General features: G+C 47.6%; 1 long non-coding RNA gene across 1 annotated transcript; it reads left to right on the forward strand.

The window, feature by feature from the left end:
- The first annotated feature begins 5,923 nt into the window (after positions 1 to 5,923).
- Positions 5,924 to 8,746, forward strand: LOC114812226. The gene is made up of 4 exons (XR_003759874.2): positions 5,924 to 6,259; positions 6,868 to 7,818; positions 7,900 to 7,998; positions 8,626 to 8,746. It is a non-coding gene; the product is annotated as an uncharacterized LOC114812226 (long non-coding RNA).
- The last annotated feature ends 1,589 nt before the right edge of the window (positions 8,747 to 10,335 follow it).

Consider the following 10,335-nt stretch of genomic DNA (forward strand, 5'->3'; position numbering starts at 1 on the left):
ATAATGCCTGGCAGTGCACAGGTTAGGGTGGGATGACCAAGAAAAAATATTTACTCACTATTACTTTCTCTACAACAGGTGCTCAATGAATTTCTTGACCTTAAGGATCGTATCTGTGCATATTTTGGATCATCGGATCAAACCTCAGACCTGTCCTGCCATTGAGATGGATCTGGAGGCTGGACTCGCATCTCAAAGGGAAGTTCTTTTGTGTGTGTGTGTGTGTGTGTGAGTAAAAGGGGTTAGGGTTAATGGGACAGGGTGAGAGAGCACAGAGGAAGAGGAGGCCACTGTGGACACAGAAGCTGCTTCTGGAAATGGGGGCTGGGGCTCTGTGCAGGGAACTGGTTCTGTTTGACTCGACTGTGGGTCTGAGGAGACCCGGGGCCCTTAATTCTATAGACGGGTCTAACCTCTGGGTTCTCACAGTCCTGTCACCAGAGTCACTCCATATACCCTCGGCCTCCCACTAAGAGACTCTTCTGTGTCGGACAGTCGCTTCTGGGGAAGAGAGGTAGGAGGTGGTTTGGAGGGAGGTAGGGAAGTTGGTCTATTCATTCATTCAATAGTATTTATTGAGTGCTTACTATGTGCAGAGCACTGTACTAAGCGCTTGGGATGAACATGATCATATTCTGAGAAACTGAATTATGTGGACTGTGGTGTGAGATGGAGGTCAGTGGCGAGAGAATGAGGTGCAGTGATTGTCACAGAGGTTGGAGAGCTGAAAATGCAGACGTTGTATGAGTAACTGACTTTGCAATGTACAGAAGGTTGGGGTATCTTTGGTTTTAGGAATGTCAGCCCTAATGGCCTGATAATTGGGGGTTGAGGGCTGGAATGAGGGGGTCCAATGGAAGAGTAGGTTAGAGCGGAGTCAACAGGCATCTGATGGGAACTGCCTTGGCACAGCTGTAGCTCCCACAGAAGACACTTAGCTTTATCTTTGAGGAGTTGCTCCCAAGTGAGTGGGATGCCACTGTCAAGACTAAGGGGTGGGGGTATGGTGGGGGGTGTGTGTGTGTGTCCACCCCATTCTTCTTTGGAGTTCTCTAGCTTCCTAGCTGGTTTTTGGTAGGGGATATAGAGCAGATAGTCCTTGGTCCTGCAGACCTTCTCACACCCCTGTTCAGTCACCAGTTGCCTTGGGGACTGTCCTTTGTGTCCAGACCTTCCTTGGGCTGGGTGTATGGCCATCCAGTGGCAGGGGGAGGGAAAAGTGGAGAGGTCAGGGTCTGTGGCTATCCTCCTAGGAATTTTACAAAGCAGGATGATCTGGGGGTGGTGGAGAAATGTCTCTTTCACAAAAGATGCATTGCTTTCATATTCTTTTCAGCCCCCCAGGAGCACCATCAGATCCTCTCCACTCGTGTCCTTAGGCTGCAGAGTGCAAGTGGGGGGGGATCCTGGGCACTAGGACCATCTCAACTCTGATAGCAGGTGAGAAGAAACTTAACTTTTCTCTCTCCCCTGCTTAGAAACAATGGTTCCCCTCCATCATGAATTCCATGCCTATTGCCTTTCCTCCATTCTAAACTTAATTCCAGATTCATATCCACAATTTTCCTTACTCTCTATTTGTAATTAAGGTGACAGTGCTTTGTGCTGAATAACTAAATACACACTCTTACTATTACCAGAGGCCAGTGACTCCTGAAGCCGCATATTTGCCCTGTCCCCAAACTTTACTCACTTAATCTACCTCATTCTCAGTCTTCTCAGCTGTCACACCGGCCTGAGTCCTAAATTTTCCATTAGAACTAGCTATGTGACATTTGAGGTGGGATGACCAAAGGGAGATATTTACTCACTATTACTCTCTCTACAGCAGGTGCCAGTGCATTTCCTGGCCTCGAGGACCATACCTGTGCTGTTTTGGACTATTGGATCAAATCTCAGACCTGCCCTACCAGCAAGATGGAGTTGTGAGCTGAACTGCCACCTCAAAGGGAAGTTTTCCCTTTTTTTTTTTTTTTTTTGGTAGCGGGCAGGTGTGTGTGTGTGAGAGAGAAAGAAAACGGTTAGGGTTGGAGGAACTGGGCAAGAGAGCAATGAGAAAGAGGAGGCCACTGTGAACACAGAAGCTGCTTCTGGAAATGGGGGCTGGGGCTCTGTACACTGAACTGATTCTGTTTGACTCAACTGTGGGTCTCAGAAGACCCGGGGCCCTTAATTCTATAGACGGGTCTAATCTCTGGGTTCTCACAGTCCTGTCACCAGAATCACTCTGTATATCCTCGGCCTCCCACGAAGGGACTCTTCTGTGTCGGACAGTTGCTTTGGGAGAAGAGGGACGTGCTTTTGAAGCTAGAGGCGGGAAAGATTCTGATCTCCTTTATTCTCTGCTAAGAAACTGAATTATGGAAACGTTAGTGTGAGTGGGCTGTCAGTGGAGAGAGTGAGGTGCACTGAGGCTGGAGAAGTGAAAATGCAGGCATTTGTACTAGAAAATGAATTTGCCATATAAAGAAGTGTGGGTTAGATTTTGGAGTTCAGGAATGGTAGCCCTACAGGCCTGATGGTTGGAAGGGGGTGGTAAGATAAGAATCTCTATGGGAGAGAGGGGTCCAGTGAAAGAGAAGAGCAGCATGAAATCTTGTCATAGGAACTGCCTTGCATACCTTGTAGCTCCCACTGAAGGCACTCTTCCATATTAGTAAGGGGTTGCAAATAGTTCTTGTACTAGATTATTTTCCTACAAGTGACACAGGCACAATCCCTGGCACGTTGGGGTGGGATGACCCAAGGGAGGCTTTTATTAACTGACTTTCTTTTCTACAGCAGATATCCAGTACTTCCTGGCCTCAAAGACCATCCCTGTGCTGTTGGGACCTTGGGGTTACATTTCACAGCTGTCCTGTCACTGAGGTGGAGCCATGGACTGTACTGCTGCCTTGAAGGGAAGGTGTTTTTTTCCTGTGTGTGTGTGTGTGTATGTATGTATGTATGGAGGGTGTGAGCTGGGTTTGGGGGGAGAGGAATGAGGAAGAGGAGGCCACTGAGGATACAGAAGCTGCTTCTGGAAATGGGGGTTGGGGCTCTGTGCAGGGTACTGGTTCTGTTTGACTCGACTGTGGGTCTGAGAAGACCTGGGGCCCTTAATTCTATAGACAGGTTTAATCTCTGGGTGCTCACAGTCCTGTCTCCAGAGCCACTCTGTCCACCCTTGGTCTCCCATGAAGGGACTCTTCTGTGTCAGACAGTCGTTTCCAGGGAAGAGAGTAGGGAGGGGCCCTGTGGGAGGAGAGGCAGGGAAGGTCATGGTCTCCTTGATCTTACTGAGAAACTCAAATAGGGAGTTTTTTAGGGTGAGACATGTCTGAGGTGAAGTGATAAAACTACCTTGAGAGTAAAGCACAGAGATTTTGGAAATCTGAAAAATGCAGACATTGTAGTAGAAACTGACTTACCAGTATACAGAAGTGTGGGTTATCTCGGAGTCAGGAACATCAACCTTACAGGTCTGATACTTTTGGGGTAGGGATCTCTGGGGGAGAGAGGGGGGTCCACTGCAAGTGTAGGGTAGAGTGAACAGTTTGCTCATGCAAATTACTTTGCAGGTAAGTAGCTTCCACAGAAGGGAGTTTTCCATATCTTTAAGTTTGCGCTCAGGGGATTGACAGATCAATGTCGAGATTAAGACGGTGTGTCCCCACCCCATTTTTCTCTGGAGTTCTGAAGTCTCCTATCTGAGTTCTGGTAGGGAGTATGGAAAGCAGAGGTGGTCCTGGGTGTACTGAAGGCCTCCCCTAACCTCTGTTTAGTCAGCAGTTGCCCTGGAGACCTTGTTCTTTGCCTTTTAGCCCTCCCTGGTTTGGGTGTGTGGAGACCCATTGACCCAGGTAGGGAAGAGTGGAGAAGCGAGGATCTGTGGGTGTCCTTTCATGGGTTTGGAGTGATAGGTTGATCTAGGGCTGGTGGTGCCATGTGTCTGAGAAACTGCATTGTTTCCATCTCCTCCCATTTCCTTTTTAGCCCCCAGAGCAACATCAGACCTTTTTCCCCTCCTTGCTGTCATGCCACAGAGCGCTGCTGGGGTGGGCCAATCTGGACACCAGGAACATCTCATAGCAGGTGAGAGTGAACTCAAAGTTGGTTGTCACTTGGTTCAGTAATGATGATTCCCCTCCCCCATGGATGCCCATGCCTGTTGCCTTCAACCTCTGTTCTAGACTTAACTCCTGCATTAAATAGCCAGTGCCCCCTACTCCCTCTTTATCACTGAGGCAACTTGCCAGGGGTCAATACAGGGCTTTGCACTTAAGTATTTAATAAAATACTATAAGAGACTCTGGTGGCACCTGAAGCTACTGGATTTGCTTTGCCCCCTTATTCTTTCTCACCTACTCCATGCTCATTCTACTTTTTTCCCCACATAGGTCACACTTATATGACTTATAAATCAGTCCCCTCACTTTGATTTCCCCTTTTTTTCACACATCCTAAACACACTTGCTTTTCTTCCCATCCCAGTGACCATAATAATGATGGTATTTATTAAGTACTTACTAGGTGCAGAGCACTGTTCTAAACTCTGGGGGAGATACAAGGTGATCAGGTTGTCCCACGTGGGGCTCACAGTCTTAACCCCCATTTTACAGATGAAGTAACTGAGGCCCAGAGAAGTGAAGTGACTTGCCCAAAGTCACACATAACTGACAAGTGGTGGATCAGGATTAGAACCCATGACCTCTGAATCACAAGCCCTTGCTCTTTGCATTTTATCTGTGTCAAATTAGTTCTACCCTCAATGGCTTCAAACTTTCCCACAGTTCCCCTAATCTTCATAAAAAACAAAACCCGGCCCTCCATCTTAGTTCTACATTTTCTTCACACAAGTCCTGCAGCCTCAATGCCTGGCAGTTGACAAGCTGGAGTTTGATGGAAAGGAGACTTTTTTTTTTTTACTAGGTCTTATTCTCTCTACGGTGGATGCCCAGTACATATTCTGGCATCAAGGACCATCTCTGCAATTTGGAGTGTGGGGTCAAATATCAGACTTGCCCTGCCACTGAGATGGAGCCATGGGCTGCACTACTACATTAAAGGGAAGGTTTGGGTTTGTGTGTCTGTAGAGGATAAGGGTTAGCTGGAATGGGGGAGAGAGCAGTCAGGAAGAGGAGGCCACTGTGGACACAGAAGCAGCTTCTGGAAATGGGGGCTGGGGCTCTTTGCAGGGAACTGGTTTGGTTTGACTCGACTGTGGGACTGAAGACCTGGGGCCCTTAATTCTATAGATGGGTCTATTCTCTGGGTGCTCACAGTCCTGTCACCACAGTTACTCTGTACATCCTCAGGCTCTCACAAAGGGACTCTTCTGTGTCTGACAGTGGCTTTAGGGGAGGAGGGAGGTGCTTTGTGAAGACAGAGGCAGTAAAAGTTCTGGTCTCCTTTATATTCTGAGAGACAGAATTATGGAGACTTTATTGTGAGATAGATCTCGGTGGCGAGAGAGAGAGAGAGAGGGTGAAGTGCATTGAGGCTGGAGAGGTGAAAATGTAGGCATTTGTAATGGAAAGTGAAAAATGTAGGCATTTGTACTGGAAAGTGAATTTGCCATATTCAGAGGTGTGGGTTATCTCTGGAGTTGGGAATAGTAGCCGTACAGTCCTGACACCTGGAAGGGGTGGGGAGTTGGGGGTAGGGGGGAGACAAGAATTTTTGTGGGAGAGAGGAGTCCAGTTAAAGAGGAGAGTAACATGAACAGTCCTGTCCCCAGAACTGCCTTGCATACCTGTACCTCCCACAGAAGGACTCTTCCATATTTGTAAAGGTTTGTTCCCAGGGGAGTGGGAGGTTGGTGTCAGGATGGAGTGTGTGTATGTGTGTGCTTATGTCCATCCTCACGCCATTGTTCTCTGGAGACCTTTAGTCGCCTCCCTGAGTGTTGGTAGGGAGCATAGAAAGCAGTAAAAGCCCTAGTTATTGCAGACGTGGCCAGTCAATTCCTGTTCAGTCTTAGCTCTCCTGGCCTTTTGGTCCAGGTTGTCTTTGGCCTAGGTCTGTGTAGACCCCGAGGAGAGAAGAGTGGAGAAGTCAGGGAGTCTGTGGTCGCTCTCTGTTTTCTGAACAAGAGGTTGATCTAGCAGCAGAGGAGGAATGCATCCTGAAGAGAAGCTTAATGATTTACATTTCATCCCCTTTCCTTGTCAGCCCCCAGGAGCCCCATCAGATCTTCTCCACTCCTGCTGTCAGGCCACAGAGTCCTGTTATGGGGGAATCTGCACCTTAGGACAACCTCCACCATCTCTCACAGCAGGTGAGAAGGAACTCTCTTCCCCCGTTCAGCAACAATGGCTCCTCTCCCTCACTGACTCTGTTGTCTATCGCCTTCGCCCTCTGTTGTAGACTTGACTCCGGCCTTACATCCATCGTTTTCGGTACTCCCTTCGCATCACTGAGGCAACTGCCAGTGCTTAATAAAGTGTTCTGCTCTTAGGTAGTAAATAGAAATGCTACTAACCAAGATTCTGGAGATAACTGAAACCACTGCATCTTCCCAGTTCCCAAACCTTCCTCACTACTCCACACTTCTTGTTATTCTTCCCAGCTATGTCACACCTGCCTGACTTTGAAATCCATTAACTCATTTTGTTGTCCCACTTGGTTCACATATCCTAAACATCTGCAACTACGTTCCTTCCCTTCCTATCTTAAAACACTCCTGTGGTGAATTAATTCTGTTCTCAGTGTTTTCAAACATGCACACAGTATGCTTGATAGTTTTTTGTTCTTGTTTCTTTAAAATGGGCCTTCACCTGCATTCTACACAATTTTCAGACAAGTCACACAGCCTCAGTGTCTGCCAGGTTGGGGTGGAATGATCAAATGGATATTTTTGCTAGCTATTACTTCTGTCTACAGCAGATGCCCAATATTTTCTGGACTCAAAGACCAGCCCTGTGCTGTTTTGGACCTTGGATTAAATTTCAGAGCTGACCTGTCACTGAGATGGAGCCATGGACTGTACTGCCACCTCAAAGGGAAGGTTTTTTTTTTTTCCTGTGTGTATGTGTGTGAGAGAGAGAATGGCGGGCGTTAAGGTTAGCTGAATTTGGGGAGAGCAGTGAGGAAGGGGAGGCCACTGTGGACACAGAAGCTGCTTCTGGAGATGGGGGCTGGGGCTCTGTACACTGAACTGGTTCTGTTTTGACTTGACAGTGGACCTGAGGAGACTCGGGGCCCTTAATTCTATAGACGGGTCTAACCTCTGGGTGCTCACAGTCATGTCTGCAGAGTCACTCTGTACATCCTCAGTCTTCCATGTAGGGACTCTTCTGTGTCAGACAGTTGGTTTTGGGGAATAGAGGTGGGAGGTGGTTTGGAGAGAGGCAGGGAAGTTGGTCTACATGATGATCCTCTGAGAAACTGAATTATGGTGACTCTGGTGTGAGATGGATGTCAGTGGTGAGAGAATGAGGTGTAGTGAGTGAACTGCATAGAAGCTGGAGAGCTGGAAATGCAGGCATTGTACGAGTAAGTGACTTTGAATCACAAATGCCTTAGACATCTGTAGCTTCCACAGAAGGGACCTTTCTATAGTTGAAAGGGGATGCTCTCAGGGAAGAGGGACAATGTCAAGACTAAGACTGTCTGTCTAACCCCTATTATTCTCTGGAGTCCTCCAGCCTCCTGGGTTTTGGTAGGGACCACAGAAAGCAGATAAAGTCCTGGGTAAAGTCCTGTTCAGTCCACAGTTGCCCCGGAAACCTCTTGTTGTTTGTGTCCCGGTGTACTCTGGCCTGGACGTGTGGGGATCCAGGGGGAAGGAAGTGTGGAGAAGCCAGGATGTGTGATTGTCCTCACGTGTAGTGAACTGTAAGTTGATTTGGGGGTGTTGGAGAAATGTGTCCTTTAGAGAAACCACATTGTTGGCACTTCGTCCCCTTTCTTTCTCAGCCCCCAGGAGCACATCAGATCTGTGCTACTCCTGCTGTCATGCCATGGAGCACTAATGGGGGCAATCTGGGTACAAGGACCCCTCGACCCTTTCAGCAGGTAAGTGAATTCAACTTTGTTGTCGCCTGAGATGAGCAACAATGATTCCTCTCCATCACTGATGCCCATTCACCTTACCTTTTAATCTCTGTTCTAGACTTTACTCCTGCCTTAAATCCTCAATACTCCTTACTGCCTCCTTGCTACTGAGGCAACTGCCCATGCTCAAAATAGGGTTCTCTTCTGAGAAACTATTCAATAAATATCCTTTTACTAACCAAGTGGGTGGTGCTCCTGAAGCCAGTGGATTTGCCCTGTCCCCAAATCTTCCTCACCTATACCCCATCCATCCTCATTCTTCCCAGATATCACACTTGCCTGACATCCAAATCATTCCATGAACTTTGATTCCCTTTTAGTTCACACATCCCAAACACTCAGATCCAATTGTCTTCCCTTCCCAATGACCCTTTTCTATCCCTCCCTCCAAATAGAATTACTTCCTTCCTCAGTGATTTCAAATGTGCCTAGAGTTCCACTAATTAAAAAAACCAACAAACTGGTCTACCACCCCAGCTTTGTATTTTTTTTCTTAATGTTCTGCAGTCTCCACACCAGGCAGTGCCCGGGTTGGGGTGGGATGACCAAGGTAGGATATATATTTACTAGATGTTAATCTCTTTACAGCAGATTCCCAGTGCTTTTCCCGGCCTTAAGGACCATCCTCTGCCACTGGGACCACTGAGATGGAGCCGCAGACTCAACTGCTACAAAGGGAAGATGTTGGCTTTGTGTGTGTGTGTGTGTGTCTCTGTGTGTGAGTGGAGGGGGTTAGGGTTAGTGGGCTCTGGGGGGAGAGCAGTGAGGAAGAGAAGGCCACTGTGGACACAGAACTGCTTCTGGAAATGGGGGCTGGGCCTCTGGGCAGGGACTGGTTCTGTTTGACTTGACTGTGGGTTTGAGAAGACCCAGGGCCCTTAATTCTATAGATGGGTCTAATCTCTGGGTGCTCACAGTCCTATCTCCAGAGTCACTCTGTACAGCATTGGTCTCCCATGAAGGGACTCTTCTGTGTCAGACAGTTGGTTTTGGGGAAGAGAGGAGGAAGATGCTTTGTTAGGAGAGACACGGTAAATCTTGTCTACTTGATCTTCAGGGAAACTGAATTATGGGGAATTGAGTTGGAAATGAGTGTCAGTGGTGAGAGACAGCATGAGGTGAATTAAGTTGCATAGGGGCTGGAGAGCTGAAAATGCAGGCATTGTACTACAAACTGACTTTCCAATGTGCAGAAGTGTTGTTATACCTAATTCAGAAATACCAGCCTTATAGGTCTGATATTGAGTGTAGAGAAGGGTGCACTGCAAGAATAGGGTAGAGCATAGTCAACAACATAGTTGCTTTGCAACTTCCACAGAAGGAACCGTCTGTATATCTGTAAGGGGTTGCTCCTCCCAAGGGTGAAGGAGATGAGTGTCTAGATTAAAAGTGTGTCTCCACCTCATTTTTCCTAGGTGTATTGTAGCCTTCTGAGGTGGGTTTTTTTTTTTGGTGGGGAGCATAGAAAGCAGAGAAAAGTCCTGGGCACTGCAGGCTTTCCCACAACCTTGTCCAGTCAGTAGTTGCCCTGGACATCTGTTGTTGCTTTTTGTCCAGGCCTTCTTTGACTTGGGTGTGTGGAGATGCAGGGGAAGTGAAAATAAAGAAGCCAGGCTGTCTGTGTGGGTCTCATTATTATTTTTTTGGTACAATAGGTTAATGTGGGGGTGGTGGAAGAATGTGTCCTTGAGAGAAAGTGCATTGTTTGCAATTGCTCCCCTTTGCTTCTCAGCCCCAGGACCAACCTCAGATCTTCTCCGTTGCGACTCTTCTGCCACTGAGTGCTGGTGGAGACAATCCAGTGTATCGGACCACCTCGACCATCTCAAAGAAGGGCGAGAGTGAAATCAGCTTGGTTTTCTCCTGTGCTCCACATCTGTGGTTCCCCTCCCTCATTGGTACCAGGGTTATTGCCTTCACTCTCAGTTCTAGACTGAACTCCTGCCTTAAAAACTGTGTTCTCCACTCCCTCTTTATCCTCTGAAGCAAGTGCCACTGCTCAAAACAGTCTTCTGTATAAGTACTGAATAAATGCTATTGTTAATATCCAAGAATCCTGTGCCTCCTAAGCCATTAGATTTGCCTTGTCCCCAAATGTTCCTTACCTATTTCACATCCATCCTCATTCCTCATTCTCATTCCACATCCCCGATTAGAGTATAAGCCCGGCAATGGACAGGGATTGTCTCGGTTGCCGAATTGTACATCCCAAGAGCTTAGGACAGTGCTCTGCACATAGTAAGTGCACAATAAATGCTATTGACTGAATGAATGACTGAATTCTCATTCCTCATCCTC

The sequence above is a fragment of the Ornithorhynchus anatinus genome, chromosome 5 (genome assembly GCF_004115215.2).
Source record: "Ornithorhynchus anatinus isolate Pmale09 chromosome 5, mOrnAna1.pri.v4, whole genome shotgun sequence".
Classification (NCBI taxonomy): Eukaryota; Metazoa; Chordata; class Mammalia; order Monotremata; family Ornithorhynchidae; genus Ornithorhynchus; species Ornithorhynchus anatinus.